The sequence below is a fragment of the Chiloscyllium plagiosum genome, unplaced genomic scaffold (genome assembly GCF_037043375.1).
Source record: "Chiloscyllium plagiosum isolate Xiang-an unplaced genomic scaffold, Cpla_swu_hap1 HiC_scaffold_13, whole genome shotgun sequence".
Lineage (NCBI taxonomy): Eukaryota > Metazoa > Chordata > Chondrichthyes > Orectolobiformes > Hemiscylliidae > Chiloscyllium > Chiloscyllium plagiosum.
Window position 1 is genome coordinate 1,535,874 of NW_028270151.1, and position 24,942 is coordinate 1,560,815.

The window sequence follows — 24,942 nt, forward strand, 5'->3', positions numbered from 1 at the left end:
TGGGTTTGTCTCAGATTATCAATTTCCCACTAATAAGCTTAAACCCACTAGCATATACTTGTGAGAATTTTTAATTCTCTGATACCACCCTTGTATCGAAGGATAATCAGGTGGATATGACCAATGCCCCCACAATTTCTTCAGAAGGATCTGATTCAGTCTAAGCAACTTACAGTGGAGCCAGCTTTTCCACCACATTTTTAAACCAATCTTTAGTCCATCCGGTATCTCCCTCTCAGTTGTTCTGCATGTTGCTTCTATTAATGCAAACCAGGACCAAGATTATTTTGACCTGCAGTTTTCAACTGATAGTGGCACTTAACCTCATCTGTCAACATACTGTGGAATTGCTCTATCGAGGGGCTCTTTTGATTCAGCAACCTTTGGCCCAGGTTAAAGTCCCACCTACACCAGAGTATAACAACATCTCTGATCAGAATATCTTAATTTAGCAGATAGGAAATGACTAAGAAGTTTTCTCCCATATTTTACTAATTCATATTAAACTGTGCCTGTTCCTACCAATATAACTTTTAAAAATAAGCCCTTTTTGTTCCTTGGCATTTGCTCCACCTTCTCTCTCATTTAACCTGCACACGGGGTAATTGTGCTTATAACATCTTCATCCAAAAACTCACAAGGCCAAAGCTTGCAACAGAATTTCTGCCAATAAATTATTTTAAATCTGAGGAGCTTATATTGACAGAAGCCTTACAATGCCATTTTTGTTTTTAGATCAGTTATCAGGATAGTAACTCACTTTGACTTCATTTCTTTAAGCATCCTTGTGAAACTGACAAGCATTTTATGAAAATACCGATTATGTTATTTCACTTTATTATCCATTCATTTACTGTCAATACTTCCACTTTGAAAAAACCCAAAATCTTCAAATGTTTTAATATGCAATAATTGTAAAACATTTCCTACCAGATATAATCAGAGACTGTCCTCACAATTGATGTCACATATTTGTTAGTCAACCTGTTCAGGGTTGCTATCCCATCCCACTGCAGCAGGTAGTACTTGAAGCCAGGCCTTTTGGTCCAGAGGTGGGGACATGACCACTGTGCCACAAGAATCATTGAACTAAATGTTCAAGTCAACATTTACAAGGGCTATGGGGAATAGAGCTTGACAAGAGGTGTTGTGTGAGGTAATGGCTCTGAAAGGATTAATTTTGATGATGTAGATATTTTCCTAATTAACCTGTTTAGAAATGTTGCAACATATATTGGCAGTACGTGGAGCTTGAACCCAAGCCTCCTAGTCCAAAGGTTGATACATGACTACTGTACCACAAAAGAGTCCTATAACAAATGACAGAACTTTGAGTTATTTTCCAATCAAACCCTTATAAGCAATTCTGGAACAGGTGAGACTCAAATCTAGGACTTTTATTGTTGTGGTTCTGTTCGCCGAGCTGGGAATTTGTGTTGCAGACGTTTCATCCCCTGTCTAGGTGACATCCTCAGTGCTTGGGAGCACCTAGACAGGGGACGAAACGTCTGCAACACAAATTCCTAGCTCGGCGAACAGAACCACAAAAACGAACACCCGAGCTACAAATCTTCACACAAACTTTGAACACCTAGGACTTTTAGCTTGCAAGGTAGAAACATTCGCAATGTGCCACAAGATCCCCATAACAAGCTGATAGGACACATTGTGACATACTTACAGCCCGACTGGGACTTGTGGCTCAAGAGTAGGGTTGATACCACTGTGCCACAAGGGCCCTCAAAAGCTAACGGGAAAACTTATTGGTCTATTGTTTCCAGGTGTATCTCTTATCATTAGCTTAATGACATAACCAGGCTGGGCAGTTTGCAAATAATAGATAATTGCTTCTAAATTTAGTCAAGACACAAATTAATGAGTAATGAGAATAAGTGAGGGCTGTGGTTGTAGATGATGATTGGTATGGGCTGGTGTTCCTGTAGCAGGAGGCTGTTAGTGAGGAGAGGACTCCTTTGAACAGATAGAACTGAGTCAATGATTAATGTTGGTGGGAGTTGGGTTTGATCAATGAATGATCATCTTATTGAGGCTATCCAAAGCCTTTTGAAATCTTCTTCGTTTATTTAGGATTTGTATTTGTTTCAATTACTTTTGTCCCTCTAAAAAGGAAGTAATTTTGTTCAATTTGACTTTGGTTTGCTCATTGAGTGTCTTCTTGTAGGTTTCCAAAGAAATGTCCAAAGCTTTCTATGGCCGAGCAAACTCATCTCCAATGTGGCTTTTCACTCTGAGTGGGATAAACTTTGTACTTTGTTTATAGTCCAGCAGAAGCTCCAATGAAATGCAGATTTTGCAACTGTCACCAGTAAGGCTGGAAATGCGATAACATTCTGAGATTGTTGTGACGGTAATGAGAATTTAAACACATTTTTCATTATTTTATACGTTCAAGAGATGCAGTGTGGGAGGAGCAGCTAGCTGTGAGTAGAGGGGAAATGGATTCAGATGTGAAACTGGAAAAACCTATTTTTAAAATAGGAAAACATGAAATTTTGTCCAAACTCATGAAGCTCCAGGGTGCTGCAGGGTATTAGAAAAATATATCAAAAGATTTGAAGAGTATAGCCTGTCATCATCAGGTGGGTTCCAATAAAAATATTTGGCTACTCTACTTTTTCCCATCTGGTTTCATTGGTCTGCCATTTTTAATAAAAAGCTTGAATTTAAACATTTTTGGAAATTTTTCAGAGCAGCTACCACCTCAGTTTTTAATGTTTATCACCAGTGGCATTCAACAACTCCTTCTGAAGTATGTTAGTGCCACCAGTTTAAATACTGCATCAAATCAATTTCAGATTTTAAAGCTTGGATGGTTTTTAAACTAAATCCAGTCTCTCTGAAGTCTGAGTGTAAACAGAAAATATAGAAGCTGTTGACTCTGTTTTTTAAAAAAAGAAATGTACATCAGTTTCTCTCTTTGCATCATTCAGTAGCAAGAGATTATAGAGCACATGTGGGTGTCCAGACTGCAGAGAACTTCCACAAGAGGGAACTGAGGAATGGCAAATATATTCCATACCTCAGTTAGAAATCCTTTTGTCTCAACTTATAAATTCTTGGCCAGACAGTGCAGCGATTAAGTATGTTTATATAACAGGTGTGGGTATACACACTGTGCAGCATAGTTTTGATATTACACATGCAATAAAGTATTGTACAGTTTAATCAAATTTTAATGTTTTATTATGGAAGACACATGCTGTGTAAACAAGCCAGTCAGCAGGACATCTGCAGAACATTGAACATATGCAGAATACAGCATTCATTGATCATCCTTTCCATCACCTGGTTAAAATTCTGCAGTAGTGGTATTGGTCAATGGAGGCATGAGTGCAAATGGACTGCTAGCTTTATATCACATTTGATTCTTCTATTCCACTGGCAACACTGTAAGCTAGGGCTGCTGGTTCACAAATAGAATTACTGGTGAAGGTCAATCCTACTGTTTTTCAAATCATTCAACACTTTACAAATTGTTTGAATCAATGTTCTGTTCATTTGCATGTGTCTTACTCATGTTCTAGAAATCATTGTAAAATATTATTGTGGTTTTGGAAGTCCCCATCCCCCACCTCCCTCCAGGTTTTTGATCAGTTTCCCTTGTGAAGGAAGCTTCACCAATCTGTACAATGTTGGATAGTGTGGTCATTCTATTCATTACACAAGATGGATATTGGTGAGCAAGTTTTGCCTAAACCTCATCTCTCCAGAAGGAGAATAAAAACGTCTGTGCAACAGCTGCCTGTTCTTTTAAATGATTGTTCAAATTTGATTTCCACTGCCCTGCCTCAACATCCAAATCACAAATGAGAGGGAAAATGATTAACTTTAAAAATTACGCCATGCATCTTCTGCCTACCTCTGATATAAACTTCTAATTGACCATTATTTTCAGTCATCAGCAGTCTCCATGAGCCAGTACTAATTTAGTGAAGATAAAGGTGGTTTTACAAACCTTAGCTGCAGATCCAGAGTACAGTACAATGTAACGATTTGAAATTCTGTGTTAAAGGGAATTATAAAATAGGGAACAAAGAAATAGATGACCAACAAAGTACATACTTTGATTCTGTGTTCACAAAGGAGGACACAAATAAGATACCAGAAATGTTGGAGAACATGGGGTTTAGTGAGAGCGAGGGAATGAAGGAAATCTATATTTGTGGAGAAATAATGTGGGAGAAACTGCTAGGATTGAAGACATATAAATTCTCAGGGTCTGATAATCTACATTCCAGAGTGTTTAAGGAAATGGCCCTTATCTCTCCACGCTTCAGGCTCTCTGCCTTTATTCCTGATGAAGGTCTTTTGCCCAAAACGTCGATTTCGCTGCTCGTTGGATGCTGCCTGAACTGCTGTGCTCTTCCAGCACCACTAATCCAGAATCTGGGTTCCAGCGTCTGCAGTCATTGTTTTTACCTAGAAATAGGATGTGTTGAGAACCAACTTCCAAGATTCCCTGGTACAGATCCTATGGATTGGAGGGAATCTAATGTAACCCTACCATTTAAAAAGTGATATAGAGAGAAAACTGGGAATTATAGACCAGTCAGCCTGACATCTGGAATGGGGACAATGCTAAAACCATTATAAAAGATTCACGAGCAGAAGATTTGGAAAGCAAGGGCAGAATTGTACGGCCAGTGTGGATTTACAAAAGATGTATCATGCTTAACACTTTTACTGGAACTTTTTGAGGATTTAACTTGTAGAGTTGATCAGAGGGAGGCAGTGGATATGGTTTAATTAGATTTTCAGAAGGTTTTTTTTTTAACAAAGCCCCAAATAAGAGATTAATGTGTAAAATTAAAGCACATGAGATTGGAGGTAGTGTATTGAGGTGGATTGGCAGACAGGAAACTAAGTGTGGGAATAAATAGGTATTTTTCTGAATAACAAGTTGTGAATAATAGGGTACCAGAGGGATCAGTGCTAGGGGACCCCAGCTAGTCACAATATGTATTAATGATTTAAATGAGGAAACTAAAAGCAATATCTTCAAATATGCAAAGTTAGAAGTCACATGACACAAGTTATAGTGCAACAGATTTATTTGAAATCTCAATCTTTCAAAGCTCTGCTCCTTCTTCAGGTGAATTGGAGGGAAGAACACAGGCACAACATTTATATACAGAGAGATAATGGCAAGATAATTCCAAGTAACTAAGGGTGTCAAAAGATAAGTATAAATAGTGCGAATGTATCTTTTGACACTCTTAATTACCTGGAATCGTCTTGGCATTATCTTCTTGACTATAGATTCTGTGCCCTCCACTTCAGCTGATGAAGGGGCAGCAATCTGAAAGCTTCTGATTTCAAATATATCCATTGGACTATCCGTTGCGTGACTTCTGACTTGGTCCACCCCAATCCAACACCAGCACCTCTACAACCAAATTTTCAGATGACACTAGGCTGGGTGGGAGGGTGAGCTGTGGGGAGGACGCAGGGATTGGAGCAGTGTGATTTGGATAGGCTGGGTGAGTGGGAAAATGCATGTGAGGAAGGCACATTGCTATCGAAATGGCTTTAAATTGAGAGAGAGGAATGTTCAGGGAGACCTCATTGTCCTTGTAAACCAGTCACTGAGACTAAACTTGCAGGTGCAGCAGACGAAGAGGACAAATGATATGTTGGTGTTCATGCTGAGAGGATTCGAGTACAGGAGCAGGGGTGTCCTGCTGCAATTGTACAGAACCTTGCTGAGACCACATCTGGAGCATTGTGTGGAGTTTTGCTTTCCTTAGCTGAGGAAGGACATTCTGGCTATGGAGGGATTGCAATGAAGATTTACCAGATTGGTTCCTGGGATGGCGGGATTGACATACGAGAGGTTGAATCCAGGTGGGATTGTATTCGCTGGAGTTCAGAAGAATGAGGGCATCCCATGGAAACCTATAAAATTCTATCAGGATTAGACAGGGTAATTGGAGGAAGGATGTTCCCATTAACTGGGAAGTCCAGAATCGGGGGTAACAGACGAGGGATATTCTTAAATGGGGTGGGCCATTTAGGTTAGAGAGGAGGAAACGTTTCTCCATGCAGAGAGTGGGGAGCCTATGGAATTCTCTACCAGAAAAATGTCAAGGTCAAAACACTGAATGATTTTAAGAAGGAGTTGAACATAGCATTTGGAGGTAAAGGAATCAAGGATAGAGGGGAAAGGGGGAATAGGCTATTGATTTGGTTGATCAGCCATGATCATAACAAATGGTAGAGCAGGCTTGAAAGCCTGAATGGCATACACCTGTTCTAATTTACAATGTTTCTACCATGAGTTACCTCATAAGGCACTTCAATGTATCTAAGCAGTGTAGACTCTTAATTATGAATGTACAAATAAGGAACAAGAATAGGTCACTCAGCCTTTTGAGCCCACTCTGCCTTTCAGTAAGATCACACCTGATTTGATTTTGACCTCAACCTTACATACCTGCATATCTCCAATAATCTTTCATCCTTGCACTATTTTTATGTACATCTACTGAAGGGATCCCATTAATTGTCTGAAAAACTTCCATAATATTTATTTCTCCAGTGAGACCTGATTGGAGGTCATTTTGACTTTGGTGATGGTATATAATGAATGGGATATTTTCCTATTCATGTTATCACAGGTTGGGGGCATCACTGTGAAGGCTAACATTGGTTGCCCATCCTCAATTGTCCTTGAACTGATTGGCTCTCCAGCCCATTTCAGAAAACAGTAAACTGTATTGCCGTCAATCTGGAGTTACATGTCAGCCAGACCAGGTAAGATCTCTGTCATAAAGTGAAATGAGTAAACTACATAAGTGTGTGTATAGCAATCTCCAGTAGCCGCATTATCGTTATTACAGAGACTGGCTTTAAGTTTCAAAGTTTACTAATTTAATTTATTTTCTACCAGTTGAGCCCATGTCCTCAGAGTGTTCACATGGATTACTGGATGACCAAACCAGTTACATTACCACAACATTCCCAGCATTCCATGTCTTCTCCCACATTGATCTTTGGGCCTTGTCTTTAACTATTTGATTTTACTTATATTATTTGCATGTGGCTCAAGTACGAATCCAAAAATTATTACTTTCTGCATCTGCTCTTTAATTTGATCTCTAGTGAAAGCAACAGGTCAAACTAAGGCATTCAGGAGGACATTGAATGATTATTTGGACTAAAATGGTATTCAGTGCTATGGGAAAAAGGCAAGAGATTGACACGAGGGAATAGAAGCAGTGCAGGCGCGATGGGCCAAATGGCCTGCTTCAGCACTGTTACAATTCTATGATTCTGTGAAAACTAGTTTTCTCATGCTACTACTTTCCAGTAAATCCATGAATGATTTGTTCCACCAATAGGATGCTGTCTTCAATCCAAAAAGCATGTTTAGCCCCCAAGTGAATAGGGTTCAGTATCAGTGCGACATCACTTATGCAGATAATATGTCCAAATGACTGATGGACCTCGTCACTAATGTGTCCTATTGGCTGTTCGCAATGGGTAGTGTGCTCAGCCATCTAGTGCCTGCAAGCCTAAGAATAATATATCCACCATTTAATTTGATTCTGTTATTGGAGTGCAGGTTCATAGCTCCTTGAAAGTGGAGTTGCAGGTAGATAGGATAGTGAAGAAGGCATTTGGTATGCTTTCATTTATTGATCAGAGTATTGAGTACAGGAGTTGGGAGGTCACGTTGCGGCTGTACAGGACATTGGTGAGGCCACTGTTGGAATATTGCATGTAATTCTGGTCTCCTTCCTATCGGAAAGATGTTGTGAAACTTGAAAGGGTTCAGAAAAGATTTACAAGGATGTTGCCAGGGTTGGAGGATTTGAGCTATGGGGAGAGGCTGAACAGGCTGGGGCTGTTTTCCCTGGAGTGTTGGAGGCTGAGGGGTGACCTTATAGAGGTTTACAAAATTATGAGGGGCATGGATAGGATAAATAGACAAAGTCTTTTCCCTGGGGTTGGGGAGTCCAAAACTAGAGGGCATAGGTTTAGGGTGAGAGGGGAAAGATATAAAAGAGACCTATGGGGCAACTTTTTCTCACAGAGGGTGGTAAGTGTATGCAATGAGCTGCCAGAGGAAATGGTGGAGTTTGGTACAATTGCAACATTCAGAAGTTTTTGAATGGATATATGAATAGGAAGGGTTTGGAGGGATATGGGCCAGGTGCTGGCAGGTGGGACTAGATTGGGTTTGGATATCTGGTCGGCATGGACGGGTTGAACCAAAGGGTCTGTTTCTGTGCTGTACATCTCTATGACTATGAATTCAGACTGTGCTAAGAATTATATTGATAACCAATATAAGATGTGTCAGGTGTGCAGTATGATACATACGTATGTGCAAAAAGCTAAATATATCAGTACACAGGACTTTGCTATATGCAGGCAAAAGGGCTACATTGCACTTTCTTCACTGTATAAAAAAGGGTCATGTAAATTACCCATCTCTACTCCATTCACATACCTACACCTAGACTAATTAGAATTCACCTGTCTGATCTGAGACTGACAGTTTACTATTCCTATTGCGTCTCCATGACAATGATGACTCAAGCAATTAGCACCTTCTTCTCATCTTGCCTAGCCAAATGATGTAATTTCTGCTCCTATGTCTTATAGTCTTATATTGATCTTGCTTTTTTCACATTTGTTTCTTGTCTCCTTGTCATGTTTATTGTAAAATGAAAGGATTGCCTGCTTTCAGCAATTTTTGTCCCTAGCTGCTCATACTAGCTCTGCTGAATTTCCTTCTTAATTTAATCTAAGTGATTGGTATTGATGTAGACCATGACTCCCGGATTGTTCCTCTCTCACTCCAAGTTCCTCTGTAACTCTGAGATTCCTGAGTTAGGCAAAAAATGTAGTCTTTTGAACTCACACATTTGGCTGCAAAAATTAGTGTTGATCGTCTAACTATACTATCCCTACCATAATGTTTTCACAGACCCCACTTGAATGGGTCCCGACACCATGGTGTCATGGTCAATTTGTTTATCCTCCTTGCAGCACTCACTCTTGTCCACAATATTCCTAAAACCACATGTAGTTACTATGTGGAAGGTACACTGGTGTCCAGCAGTCCTCATACCCTACAGCTGCAACACATCATCTGACCTGCCATCTTGGTTGTGTTTAATTTAATTGGTTATGTTCCAAGTTAGAAATATCAGTTTCCTGCTGTCTTTGATTATAGAAAGTAGCTTAATAAGTTATACTGTGAATTTAATGCTGTCTAACTAGAAGTGCTGAATTAGAACAAGAGAATGAGGAGATTAGAAAGTAAGACATTTGAAAAGAACAACAAAATCATACAAAAACTGTGATAAATACTGTCAAGTTTAAGTTGTTCCACTTGAATTTGCAAACTTATTTTTTATCTACAATATAATTAACATTTTATTTTAAACAACTATTCTAAATATTTTTAAATATCAGTGAGGAATGAATTAATATATCAAACCTCTATTTGAATAAGGAGCTAATATAATAAACAAAGTGATTTCAGAGTAGTCTATTAGAAGGCGGCTTCAATCAAACACATCCACAGCTATCCACATGCAAACCTTTCTTTTCAATGCCTGAAGCTTTTGAAGTGTTTCGGACTTCTACCACAGACTTACTTAGCTATTAATCCCACCTCATACAACAGTATGGTTGTCTAGGTACTTCTCTGTTTACACAACTTCTTTCAAACACTGTTTAGACTGGCTGGTGCTTGCCCCACCTTTCAAGAGTCCTGATCCATTATCCTTTTAAATGCAACAATAATGACCCACAACAGACAAACATTCACTCTGTGATCCCTTGAACAAACGAGAGGTTATCCACAAGAGTTGTTTCACAATGTTTCAATGTGGTAGGAAGATGCCAGAGTAAGTGACTAAAGAGCATTGCTTTTGTATTGAGGCTGCCTGACCTTTGCTAGACAGATATAGTGAGGATAAAAGTTCAAATCTTCTCTGAAAACAGACATGAATAAAATGTTTCAGAATGTATTAAAAAACAGTAACTGTTCAACTGTACTAATGTTCAATGCTATTTTGACTATTTTAATCTTCCAAATGATCATAACTTTAAAAATTAGGAAATATTGAATGTTTGCTTCTTAGGTCATGGTTTTAACTCTATGTAAAGGAATGGGTTTAAGCACATAGTCTGCTTCTAAATGTGTACTGACAGTATTGTACCCAGTTTGATCTTGTTGGAACTCCCTCCTTCAATATCTCCAACTTATTACACATCTCTGCCATGGAACTGGGAATGTTTGAAGAGCCAAGGTGTAACACTCATGTCTTTGGGTCAAAAGGGTCATGGGTTCAAGCCTCACTCTGTAGATGTTCAGACATAATCCACACCGGCACTTCAGCAAAACACTGAGGGAGGGGCTTTCCATTTTGGGTGAAATATTAAATCAATACCTACGCTGGTGGATGTAGCCATTAAAAAAGTTGAGGGTTTCTCCAGATGTCATGGTGAATATTTATCCTTTATCTAACCCAACTGAAATGCAGCCTTTCTGGTCATGTCTCTCATCACTGTTTGTGAAATACTGTGGTCATACTTTTACAACAGTACCTCACTGCATGAAAGCACTTTGGGCCTTTTAAAATCATAAAAGGTGCTATGGGAATGCAAATCCTTTTCTTTCCTTTAAATATCTCCTCAAGACTTCGCTTTTGGACCATGTCATAGAGTCAAACAACATGGAAACAGACTCTTCAGTCTAACTTGTCTGTGTTGACCAGGCATCCCAATCTGACCAAGTCCCATTTGCCAGCACTTGGCCCATATCCCTCTCAACCCTTCCTATTTATGTATCCATCCAGATTCTTTTTAAATGTTGTAATTGTACCAGCTCCCACCACTTCCTCTGGCAGTTCATTCCATGCACACACCACCTTCTGCATGAAAAGGTTACCCCTTAGGTCCCTTTTAAATATTTCCCATCTCACCTTAAACCTACATCCTCTATGTTGGGACCTTGCAACTCTAGGGAAAAGACCTTGACTATTCATCCTATCTATGCCCCTCATGATTTAAATACCTCTATAAGGTCAACCCTGTGCCTCCAATTCTCTAAGGATAAAAGCCCCTGTCGATTCAACCTCTCCCTGTAACTCAAACCCTCTAATCCTGGCACCATCCTTGCAAATCTTTTCTGCACCTTCTCAAGTTTAACAACATCTTTCCTGTGGAAGAGTGACCAGTATTGTACACAGTATTCTAAAAGTGACCTCACCAATGTTCTGTACTGCAGCAACATGATGTCCCAGCTCCTACACTCAGAGTTCTGACCAATAAAGGTAGGTGTGCCAAATGGCTTCTTTGCGACCCTATCTACCTGCGACCAAACTTTCAAGGAACTGTGCATCTTCACACCTAGGTTTCCTTGTTCAGCAACACTCCTGTGGGCTTGACCATGAACTGTATAAGTCATGCCCTGATTTACCTTACCAAATCACAACACCCTCATGTTTATCCAAGTTAAATTCCATCTGCAACTCCTTGTCCCATGGTCTCATCTGATCAAGGATCCATTGTTCTCTGAGATAACTTTCTTCACTCTCAACTACACCATGTATTTTAGTGTCATCTGCAAACTTACTAACCATATATCCTATAAGCAAATTGAAAACATGTATGTAAATGATGAAACTCAGTAGACCCAATACCAATCAGTGGCACACTGCTGGTCACAGGCATCAAATTCAAAATGCAGTGCTTCACTACCACCCTCTGTCTCTTAAGTTCAAGCCAATTTTGTGTCTTTAGGCCTTTCTGCTAACTCTTGGAGGCATTATACAATTGCAAACAAATGAAGGGGTCAGTCCACAGACCAACCTCTGCAAAATCCACATCATTTGTTGACATTTCTACCACCTACAAATGGACCCCACCACCAGTGATATATTTCCCTCCCCATCCCTACCTGCTTTCCACAAAGATGATTCCCTCCGTTACTACCTGGTCAGGTCCACGCCCCCCAACAACCCACCCTCCCCTCCAGGCACCTTCCCTTGCCACCGCAGGAATTGCAAAACCTGCACCCACACCTCCACACTCACCTCCATCCAAGGCTCCAAAGGAGCCTTCCACATCCATCAAAGTTTCACCTGTACTTCAACACATGACATTTATTGTATCCGTTGCTCCCGATGTGGTCTACTCTACATTGGGGAGACTGGACGCCTCTACACAGAGCGCTTTAGGGAATATCTCTGGGACACCCGCACCAATCAACCTCACCTCCCCGTGGCTCAACATTTCAACTCTCCCTCCCACTCTGCCAAGGAAAAGCAGATCCTGGGCCTCCTCCATTGCCACTCCATCATCACCCGACGCCTGGAGGAAGAACGCCTCATCTTCTGCCTCGGAACACTTCAACCCCAGGGCATCAATGTGGACTTCACCAGTTTCCTCATTTCCCCTCACGCCAACTTACCCCAGATCCAACCTGCCAGCTCAGCACCATCCTCATGACCTGTCCTACCTACCAATCTTCCTTCCCACCTATCCGCTCTACACTTCGCTCCAACCTATCACCTTTATCCTCACCTCCATCCACCTATTGCACTCTTAGCTACCTTCTCCCCAGCCCCACCCCCTCCCATTTATCTCTCCACCCCCGAGGCTCCCAGCTTCATAGCTGATGAAGGGCTCATGCCCAAAACGTCGATTTTCCTGCTAATCGGATGCTGTCTGACCTACTGTGTTTTTCCAGCACCACTCTAATCTTGTCATAGACCACACATGTTCACTACATTGTGCTTATTCAATATCAGTAAAATTGCACGTTTCTTCCTCAAGGCTGTTTCCCCTCTGGTTGATTCCCCATAATTATAGGACCGAGAAAAGAAATCTTATTCATATTATCACATCTCACTGAAAAGGTTTCAGACCAATCTGGCCAAGGTGTCGGTCAATCCACAATCTGCTCTGAAAACTGTGACCATAGTAGATAAGAACATCAATGACCTTCCGAATCAAACACTCACAAAATTCTTTGAAAAATCATTTAGCCCTAACTCCCAATGTTAACAGATCCCTTACAAAACTGTCAAGAATCAGATTCAAATTAGCATCAAATCAGCTCTCCAATGTCAGCTACTCAAGTTATGTCCAATCCATTCATTAGTTTTTGAGAAATATTGCTTACAAGCACACCAACAAAGCAAAAACATTGTCTCTGAGCAGGAGAGATAAATATTCTTGTTGATGTCATTAAAAGAGATAAGGCAGAACAAATCCCTACTCAAGTCAAGCCGAAAGGAAAGTAGTTTACTTTGGGTCAGGCTAGTAGTGTGTCTAATGAAAGTGCAAACCATTGATCCAGTGATCAATTCTTTCAGCCAGAAATAAGGTTTGCTGCACACTGGATATGGTGATTAAAAAAAATGAACAAAAAGAATTCCTTTAATATTAATGGTCATATGAAAACAAAGAGTAACTGTTATTATCCCAAGATGAAGAAAAACATTCACTTCTCCAAAATGACCATTTTCGGCCCAGAATTTACTCAATTTTTAATGCAACAACAGTGTAAGAGCTAAGTAAGGCTGCTTTACTAAAGAAATTTTCATTTAAGTAACTTACTTAATGTTATGCTAGTGCAAAGAATAAAGAACAAAGAAAATCTACAGCCCAGGAACAGGTCCTTCGGCCCTCCAAGCCTGAGCCGATCCAAATTCACTGTCTAAACCTGTCGGTCAATTCCTAAGCATTTGTATCCCTCTGCTCCCCACCTACTCATGCATCTGTCCAGATGCATCTTAAATGAATCTACCGTGCCTGCCTCTACCACCTCTGCTGGCAACGCGTTCCAGATGCCCACCGCCCTCTGTGTGAAGTACTTGCCACTTGTATCCCCCTTAAACTTTCTACCTCTCAGCTTGAAAGCGTGACCTCTCATTATTGAATCCTTCACCCTGGGAAAAAGCTTGTCTCTATCCACCCTGTCTATGCCCTTCATGATTTTGTAAACCTCAATCAGGTCCCCCCTCAATCTCCTTTTTTCTAATGAAAATAAACCTAAACTAACCTATCTATTTCTATATAGGGACATCTTTGATTATTTTTTGTCACCCCAAGTTACCTTCAAAACTGCTCCATTTTGCTCATTAATATAATTCCACATAAATGAAAATAATTAGAGAAAACAAATTACTGTATTTATCGAGAGGCAACATCCCGCTGGCCTTTAACATTAACTCTGTTTCTTTCTTCACGGATGTTGCCAGATCTGTTAAGTATTTCCAACACTTTCTGTTTTCCTAACTATATTTATGTTCGGTTTCAATGAGTGTAAATTTCTCTCACTGATACATGTATTTGGTCAAAGTGGTGTCAGTCTCAATGCACTAACACATGTTCAGAAACATAAAGTTGCTCAAAAATTTTGCAGTTGGCTTACCCCTGTTCTTTGTAAAGAGAAAAAGAGTTGAAGAGTGATATGCTATGCACAAAAGCTCTTTACATGTACATGATCACCCCTAACGGTTACAACATTTCATGTTGGCTTCCATTTCATGTGGTGTAGCCAAATTTCGTCCAACAAGAAACTTCAATGGTTAGCTTTAGGAAACCACCCACCACCCCCCAACCCTGCCCCAAGATTTCCCCAAGACGTACACCCTTCTAGTATTGTCCTTTGTAAAGACTACATTCTGCTGGGACTGTTAGGCTGCAGAATCATCCAATTTATGTTTAGGGATTCCACTTCCTTTCTTTTGTATCTAAACAAATTTCCTTTCCAAATAAATGCTTTGATCCACAAAATCCTTGCCAAATTGGAAAAGGTTATGGGAAAAAGAAAAATGTTCAATGTGTGATATCATCTTGGTAGCATTGCACATGCAAGTCGTGGAGATTTAGTACAGACAAGGTAATGTCAACAGCATAGAATACATTCAAACAATTTAATTTTAAGAGTGTTTTAAACTTTTTCCTTTCATTTATAGTAACGTTTAAGATTTCTAAAGTTATCACCATTCTACAGAAAAATGGTGATAGCTGTTTCTAATTCTCTTCCACAAATTGCATTTGGTGCAAGACTCGTTGTTAATTTAAATGTGATAGACTTATATTTTGTGAAGGTAAAAACAATGACTGCAGATGCTGGAAACCAGATTCTGGATTAGTGGTGCTGGAAGAGCACAGCAGTTCAGGCAGCATCTGAGGAGCAATAAAATCGACGTTTTGGGCAAAAGCCCTTCAAGCAGAGGTCATAAGGAATATGGGCCAATGACAGATCTGTGGAGTTAGGCCACGGATCAGCCAAGATCTCATTGAATGGCAGAACAGGCCCAAGGGGCTGAGTGACCTACTCCTGTTCCTATGTTCCTGTCATTAATTGCATAATGTCACATGGGATTCTTTTCTGATAAACTTACTTATCTGAAAAATAAATCTAAAAACTTCAAGTAAAAAGTGAAACATTGTATATTATGAAGTTAGCACAAAATGAGTTGCTGATAACAGGTTCTCCCTGACTGACAATAAATCCAAAGGGACTGCGTAAATACCGGCAAGTGTTCAACCAAGTCATCTCTCGCTGATATCACCCATTGAAATTTGTAGGTTTCAGCAGGAAATATCATAAGTAATTGGTACTTGAAAGTGTGGGTGACATTTAGCCAGCCTCTCAGCACCCCTCCCCCAACCTGAAGAAATAACAGCTGCCATTTACCAAGCCAGAAAAGGACCACGATTTAAGGAAGGTAGTAAGGACAAGCCAGGGAACTATAGACCAGTGAGCCTGATGTCGGTTGTGGGCAAGTTGTTGGAGAGACTCCTGAGGGACAGGACGTACATGTATTTGAAAAGGCAAGGACTGATTAGAGATAGTCAAAATGGCTTTGTGCGTGGGAAATCATGTCTCACAATCTTGATTGAGTTTTTTGAAGGAGTAACAAAGAGGATTGATGTGGGCAGAGCGTAGACGTGATCTAGATGGACTTCAGTAAGGTGTTCAACAAGGTTCCTGGTTAGCAAGGTTAGATCTCACGGAATACAGGGTGAACTGGCCATTTGATACAGAACTGGCTCAAAGGTAGAAGACAGGGTGGTGGTGGAGGGTTGTTTTTCAGACTGGAGGCCTGTGACCAGTGGAGTGTCACAAGAATTGGTGCTGAGTTCACAGCTTTTCATCATTTATAAAAATGATTTGGATGTGAATATAAGAGGTATAATTAGTAAGTTTGCAGACGATACCAAAATTGGAGTTGTATTGGACAGCAAAGAATGTTGTTTTGGATTACAAAGGGATCTTGATCAGATGGGCCAATGGGCTGAGGAGTGGCAAATGGAGTTTAATTTAGATAAATTTGAGGTGCTGCATTTTGGAAAAGCAAATCTTAGCAGGACTTATACACTTAATGGTAAGGTCCGAGGGAGTGTTGCTGAACAAAGAGACCTTGGAGTAAAGGTTCATATCTCCTCGAAAGTAGAGTCACAGGTAGATAGGATAGTGAAGAAAGCATTTTGAATGTTTTCCTTTATTGGTCAGAGTTTTGAGTACAGGAGTTGGGAGGTCATGTTGCAGCTGTACAGGACATTGGTTAGGCCACTTTTAGAATATTGCATGCAATTCTGATCTCCTTCCTATTGGAAGTATGTTGTGAAACTTGAAAGGGTTCAGAAAAGATTTACAAGGATTTTGCCAGGGTTGGAGATTTGAGCTATAGGGAGAGGTTGAATGGGCTAGGGCTGTTTTCCCTGGAGCATCAGAGGCTGGGAGACCATATAGAAATTTATAAAATCATAAGGGGCATGGTTAGGCAAGGTCTTTTCCCTGGTATGGGTGAGTCCAGAACTAGAGGGCATAGGTTTAGGGTGAAAGGGGAAAGATATAAAAGAGACCTAAGGGGCAACTTTTTTCACACAGAAGGTGGTGTGTGTGTGGAATGGGCTGCCAGGGGAAGTGGTAGAAGCATTTGAATGGGTTTATGAATAGGAAGGGTTGGAGGGATATGGGCCGGGTGCTGGCAGGTGGGACTAGATTGGGTTCGGATATCTGGTCGGCGTGGACGGGTTGGACTGAAGGGTCTGTTTCTGTGCTGTACATCTCTGACTCTATGACTCTATTCCCCACCCAGATTGGAGATGGTACTATGGAAAGTATTCTTTTGCACCATAGGTTACTCTGTAATATTTGAAGACAATTTGCACCTTTAACTTTGTAAATCAATCTGGCTTAGCCCACAGATGCCCCTGAGACATCTCCCTCTTTGGCCAAAACACCTGGATCCAATGTCCAGAAAGAGGTGAGACCTCTGTGGGTAGATTCCAGCTAAATTTAGACCAGGAATCCACTTGATTTACTGTCTTTACCAAAAAAAAAACAAAACTCAAGCTCATGCAATGCCTTGTAGGTAAAACCAGGACTTCATTTCTGAGAATTAGTCATTTTCTGTGAAAACCACCGACTCTACATCTGGGTGAACTTTGACATTTATAGTGGGTAACTGCCTCATTAGTTGCTTAATAAGCATTGAAGGATAATTATTGGTGGTGTGTGGTGATTGGTTGATATCTTTTCATTATGGCTAATGAAATCACTTTCATGGGACTTCCATATTTCAAAACCTTACATTCCAAAATGTCATTGCTAAATCCTTCCTATTGGATGTAGAAGATTCAATCCTCCCCTTTTTTTGAAGGAAAAGGGAATTTTGACTCCAGAGTTCTTTCGTTAATTGATCCATTTGATGATCTGATGGTGGCATTGGGAAAATGCAGGAACTTTGCTGCATAAAGGAAATTACTGAAAATTGTTGAATTTGCATCTCTATTGACTGTGATTAAATCAAATGTGAAGTACTGCAATATTAGACTATTTTGTTTCTGCATCAACAATGCATGTCATAATCAGATACTTAATAACATAAGAACTTGGCATTTCAGCCCTCGACCCTGCTCCTCCATTTGATAAGATCATCTCAGCCACAATTCCATATCCTGCCTGCTCCCCATAATCCAGTCATCATTAGCCTCCAGAGAAAGCCATTCCTTTGCTTTGTTCAGTGGCAATATATTAATTCAACCTGTGACCATTAGGTTCTCTTACAAAGTTCAATCTTCAGCCAAAACAAAGGAAAGGTTTTGTTTTCTTTTTTTTAGTAGAAGATCAGAAAGACCATTTTTCAGCCTCACATATGTGTGGAAATAACTCATATATCCAAATAAAAGTGAATATATTCGCACACCAACAATTTGATAGACAAATGTGATGGTCAAGACTGGGTGGCTGTGTATATAAAACTGTTTCACTGTATTCTATAGGACTGACTCTAAGATCAGCAAATCCTCTTCAAACAAAACTTGGTTGCTTCACTGAAATTTATTATCCAACATCAAAATATTTGTATCATTTTCCTCACAAACTGGTATGAAGTTTCCAACAAAAAAATGCCTCCCGTATTTACAATCATTCAATATTTGGTGAAAACGAGCATTTAGGTTTAAATTGAGATTAAGTTGTGACGACTTGAAAACACTGTCAATTGCGTGGTTTATTCTGATGATGATGAGAGAGAACATTCATACAGGGATTTGCTTGAAGTACAGTGGCACTTGAGTTGTATCAACTGTATAACAGAAGCTCACACAAAATGACTCCACTAAAAGATTACAATTTAGAAATCATTGAAAAGCTTTTAGAAGCTCAGTCTTTGTAGATTCTCTTTGGCGCTCTCCAGATAGAAAGAAGATGCCCCCATCACAACACTATCTCAACCAACACACAATTCAGTGAAGATTATTTAAAGATTAAAATGAATTTAATTCAAAGATTGTAAAAATGCTTCCAAGCCACTAACCTTCCTGACCTAGAAATATATGACATTTCCTTCATTATTGTCAGATTGAAATCTTGTAACTCACTCCCTATCAGCACTGATGATGTCCCTGTACCTAGCAGTGATACACAAAGGCACTCATCAACACCTACAGCAGAACAATTAGGGGTAATAAATACTGACCAAGCTAATGACACTCACTTTTCATCAATGAATAAAACATTTTTTTCTGTATGTGATCAATTCTGACCTGTTTAAAATGACCACACAAATTGATCTAAATCCATTTGTAGGTATACACAAAACTGGGAGAATTTTTGTTTCCTGCAAAAATGTACCTTATATATTTAAATTACATTTACACAATGTTTATTCCATATTATTAGTTTTAAAGAACAGAAGACACTGCCTATGTTTCCTGACTCTATCAGATTGTACATTGAGCAGAAAGGAAAGTGATACCAGGTGAGCTGCTCCTTCAGTGAGCCAGTACAGGTACAAGACACCTCCTCCTGCGCTGTAACTATTGCATTCTATTCTAAAATTTCTATCACTGATTATTTGTTCGATGCAGGAGTTGTTCTGGTGGTCTCTTCCCTGCATCATGCCACATGTAGGCACTACACTGTAAATGCAAGTGTCTGGGTCATTAGTGTCTGAAGCTAAACAATACACTTAATGGTGATACAAACTGTATATATTAGAACATATTCGTTCTAAAAATCTATAGTGACAAATTGAGATTAGTATATGGTGAAATTCTTGCATTACTGAATGTATTTGAAGAGTGAAAAGCTTCAGAAATTAGATAAAACTGATGCCCAACAGTGTAGCGCTAACAGTTCTTAGGTCAGACTCTGTGCTTTATATCTCAGTCTTGCTCCCAAACTGTTGAATGTAAGTCATGCTAGCAATGAGAGCGCTGAATCGTTGGAGACTGGTCTTGAACTCCACATACTGTAATTGTTTCTAGTGCATATACAAAAAAAGTGTTCATTTTCGGACACACTTACATTTCATTTTGGTCAGCTGAGTGTATGTGTAACGATCTGTGCTGTAGTTCCGAGGAATTTAGCAGTACACTTCCTGTTTGCCCATTGTAGATTGTGGACTTTATTTCCACAGACATATATTCCATGCATTAAACATTACAGCTTTGGCCCAAGTTGGCAGATCCTAAGATTTGAAATTCCAAAGCATGTGCAGGGGTTGCTGATGGAGTTAGCCTGACAACGTTACACAATTAGAGTGGCGCTGGAAAACACAGCAGGTCAGGCAGCATCCGAGGAGCAGGAGAATCGACGTTTCGGGCATGAGCCCTTCATCCGGAAGGTCTTGCTGCTCCTCGGATGCAGCCTGACCTGCTGTGCTTTTCCAGCACCACTCTGAATTTGACTCTAATCTCCAGCATCTACAGTACCCACTTTCGCCTGAAGTTAGACAGTACAGAGAAATAAGAAATTTCCCATTGTCTGTCCAGCCAGGAATAAGTCCCCGAGGACATTTGGTTGTGTGTGATCATACAGAGGTGTTGGAAAGCTCTCGTGACAAAACTATCTTCCGGTTCACAATATTCCCATTTTATCCATCCAACTAATGGAACCTGCAGTTAGAATTGGCAACATGGAAACAGATTATTTCCACTAGATTCCCTTTGATCGTGCCATGTATAAGGGAGCCGTCCTGGGATCATTGTCCCCCTTTTTGCTTGAAGTTTTGGACCACTGTGATTTTCTATTTAGGATTAAGTTAGTTCCAAGATTTCATGATCAACTTGTTTTAAATCACTTTGGTCTCAGAGAGACCCCACTTTCCTTCTCAAACATATTGGTTGTGTGTAGAATAACGATGGCTATACCATTTCGGGCAATCTCACCGCCGACCGTGCTCACGGAGACACGAATCGCTGCCACTCTCCGCAAAGCAATTCCTGCGAATCGGCAGGAGCCCTCTCGAAGGGGAACGTACTCACAGTCCGTCAGCCTGTCCGATGTTTCCAACGCACATTTTAAAAGCTAACAATTTAATTGCTTCTAGTTCTTATTTTGCAAACCATTTTTTTTGGTGAAATTCGCGATGGGCCGGGAGCGAGATAGAGAGGCTGGTCAGAGAATGTTCGATTGACGACATTGTACATCATCCCTACTCCTCAACTGACTTTCTCCTGGTGTTTGAGCCCTGGGACATGCCGCTACAAATTAATCCTATACCTTGATGGAGAAAAATACAAAACACTGCTCTCAGCTCAAAAGGAAACTCCAGAGAAAGGCCCCAATGTTGACCCAGGAATATGAAAGTCGCCAGTGAAGGGAAACTTTTCACAATCCCTGTGATGTTTTCGCTCTGTCCCTTATAATCGCAAGGAGTTTCTTACAAGAAAAACAAATCACTACGAAATTGCATTAATCGCTGCCTTGCCGAGCTGGGACATTTCCATTAGAAATGGGTGAATAATTTATCCGCAATAATTGCAGTAATATTTGAGGGCCCGGACTCCCCCTGGATCAGAGTGAGAGAAAGGGGCACATTATAGTGGGGAAACAGCACCCGGCCCCATTAACCGGCCCGGCCCCATTACCCGGCCCTGTCCCATTACCCGGCCCGGCCCCATTACCCGGCTCAGTCCCATTACCCGGCCCTGTCCCATTACCCGGCCCGGCCCCATTACCCGGCTCAGTCCCATTACCCGGCTCAGTCCCATTACCCGGCTCAGTCCCATTACCCGGCCCAGTCCCATTACCCGGCCCAGTCCCATTACCCGGCCCGGCCCCATTACCCGGCTCAGTCCCATTACACGGCCCATTCCCATTACCCGGCCCGGCCCCATTACCCGGCTCAGTCCCATTACCCGGCCCGGGCACACAGCATGTACCCGCTGGCTCACTGTTGCACGGTTTGCCCTCAGTGGAAGCTCTCTGTTGGTTCCTGCTCTCCCCGGGTTCCCGGTGAGGCAGACAGACAGTAGAGCACCTGGGGGTCGGGGTAATGGCAGCAAGTGGGTCCCCACAGCCATGTGGAGCACAGAGTGCGGGGTGGGGGGGATGAGACAGTAGGGATCAGGGGCTGCTCTCATTAAACTCCGCATTGTGTTGGGAAGCATCCCCCCTCCCCTCCCCTCCCCTCCCTCTCTCCCCCTCTCTCCCCCTCTCCCCTCCCTCTCTCCCCCCCCCCCCCCCCGCCCCCCACTGCCCCTGGCTGGGAGTGGGGTTGACAGTGAGACAGACCCGGGGTGTATCTGAGCCAGGACCCCTGCCTCCTGCCTTTGAGATCACCATAATGAGATGCTGAAGCTTATAAAAGAGGTGAAATAATTTTAAACACAGACACACAATGAGTTTATTTATTTAGAAAGTAGTTAAAAGTAGTCTGGGGATTGGAATATTCCGTGTTGACATTGCACAGGGCTGGCTTCTCGCCAGGCACCATCCCAAGGGAAAAGCCAATGGACAGGGAACCAACCCCTCTCTCATTGCCCGGGACTTGATGGAAATCGGTATCTGCCCCCGCCAGGGGCTAGTGGGGAACGGGAGGTGGGGTTTGTAGCTGGACAGCCCAGACCCTTCCTGCTCCCTCACACTGAGAGCCCGAGGCCTGGGGCGGTCAGTCTGCGCTGCAGCTGCCGCTGTGCTCTCCTGCATTTCCCGGTTTCTCTCGGGAATTTCCCCACCCCGGGTCACAGATTCAGCCCCCGCTCCCCTTCCCGGCTGAGTCACAGTGATCTACTTTGGGAGGACACATCACAACCCGGACAGAATTAACTTTCAAACACACCGGGAGATGTTTTAAAATCACCGCTCACAGAGTATTTTGCAAATTACAAGATTAAATTATTTTAAAAAAAAACATCTGTCGCAGTTTCGCTTGTGGATTGTTTTATCAGTTTTCCATCATCTCCATCCCTCCTTAATTCTTGAACATGAAGCAAAATAACGAAAGGTTTTATTTTAAATTTATTGTAGGCCAAAGATTTCAGCAATGTCATATGTTTTATTTTAAAGAGATTGGGAATGATGTGTTGGGGGGGGAGGGTTAATGTTGATATCTGCAAACCCGCCAGCATCCTCCACTCACCCCTTCATCCCCCCCCCCCCTCCCCACACACACACACACACACACACGCCCACACACACACACATCCCCGTCCTTGGACACTGTAAGATATGAATCCAGTTTCGGGGACACATTTCCGGCCCGCGCTCTGTGCGGGGAAATAATGTGCAGTGTAGAATTTACACTCAGCTCTTGGCCTGCAGCAGAGTGACCTTACACTCTAAAACCAGACAGACAGGGGGGTGGATCGGGACAAACATTGGGAGACTGCTCCCCGGCTCTGACCAATACAAATCAAACCGTCCTCATTCAGAGAGAACCCACTCCACATGATGCAAGAAATTGCAAACGTCTTGAGAATAATTGTAGCTGTTTAATAAATAAAAAAAAACTAAACCTCTCCCTTCACCTTGAACTAAAGGGAAAACATTGCCCTGTATAAGGTACCGAGTTGTAACTTGTGCGGAATCAGAGATGGGACCAAGCGGTGGTTCACTCCCAACCGGGACCTAAAGGCATGTGGCCTGGAGTGTCTCATCTTCAAATCAAAATTACAGGCACATGCCCGTTTACCAGATTGTTAACCAAGAGCGGAAAGGTTCAGATACTTTAATTCGAAAGTTTCCTCTTGAATGTTTTATCGTGAATTTACAAAATGCACCGATTACTCACAAGTCCGATGCGCCAAATATTGTTTAGCTTTTATGAAATCGATTCAGTTTGAATTAATACCCGTTTTTTTTTAAATGCACAGTTCCAAAAGACATTTCAGTGAAAGGCTTTCAGCAGCGAGCAGCCAGTCACAGTCAGCTCCAACTGCCAGGCAGCAAAACCCCAAAGCAGTTCGAGTTCAGGTCGGCAACAATACGGGCTCTCTCAGAGCCCAGGGTCGGAACTAGCTGCAGCCTGTTGCGGTTCAGGGGACTGGGGTGTTGTGTGTCTGTGTGTGTGAGGAGGGAGTAGGAGGATGGGGAAACCCGGAATAATAGGAGACTGAATTGGTGCTGAATTCAAAATAGCCGCCGAACGACGGTGTGTGCGAAAGCCGAACTGAGAACTTCAAATACATCGCCAGGTACTGGAGAGGAACAATCTCCCACAACATCCAACTCATCGCCACGTCAAATATATCCTCACTCTGTTTTCATTTCACCCAAAAACCAGGACAGCAGCCCTGCATCACAGTCCCCTGCCAATACCCCACAGAGGACAATTAAAATATAACAAAACATTCTGATCAGGAGCGCTGCGGCTTTCTGATTTCCTATCTTACATTTACATTGGTGTACTGTCCATTTTTATATGAGAATATGGTTAACGTTGAACCGTGCGTTAGCTTCGGAACACAGCGAAAAAAATGATTTAAGACAGATGATACCGTTGGGAAGTTTTTGTAAAAATCGCGATGAAGTGAAAGCCTTCCCACAAACTACACACTGCAGTCTGACTCAAACAGAAAAACCAAACTCAGAGAAAACAAATCATTAATAATTACAAAACCTAAATAGTGTGCGGTTTTCGGAAGTTGGAGGTTACGTTGTATTTTTGCATTCACAATTTAAATAATTTTGCTGTTACCAGCTGCTGAAAAAACAGTGTATTGTTTTCGAAATCCTATATACACCGAGATGAAATTACTACACAATTACTCAGCGTCTCTGACTAGTTTAAGATGGTCATTTCCTAATCAGAATTATCTTCAGAAAAGTGACAAGTTTGCCGACACAGTGGGGGACCCTAAACAACTTGTCAATTCACCGGTCATGTTCAAGACGCATTATTAGACACATTTAGAAAAGATATGTCTGTAGTTATCAGTTCCAGAGAAGATTGATCCTCCCTAAATTTGCTAAAAGGATAGTGAGCACGTGAAAGATTAGCTGTGACTTAAATTTGAGGCCATGTGAAGGAGACGGTGTTGGACCCGGGTGACAAGGTCAGAAGTCAGGTTGTAGTCCAAAGGGTTTCTTTGAAATCACAGGCTTTCTGAGCACCGCTCTCAAACAAACCTGTTGGGCTAAAATCTGGGGTCGTGTGACTTCTGACTTAAATTTAAGGAAGAGAGAATCTGGCCAGAGGGTCGGGT

At 41.5% G+C, this 24,942-nt stretch overlaps 1 protein-coding gene and 1 pseudogene across 7 annotated transcripts in view; both read right to left on the reverse strand.

Annotated features, from left to right (window-relative positions):
* LOC148148223 (uncharacterized) overlaps positions 1-21,819 on the reverse strand; it is a 74,241-nt pseudogene extending 52,422 nt beyond the window's left edge.
* mecom (MDS1 and EVI1 complex locus) overlaps positions 1-24,942 on the reverse strand; it is a 1,207,227-nt gene that overhangs the window by 1,180,386 nt on the left and 1,899 nt on the right. The window lies entirely within an intron of this gene.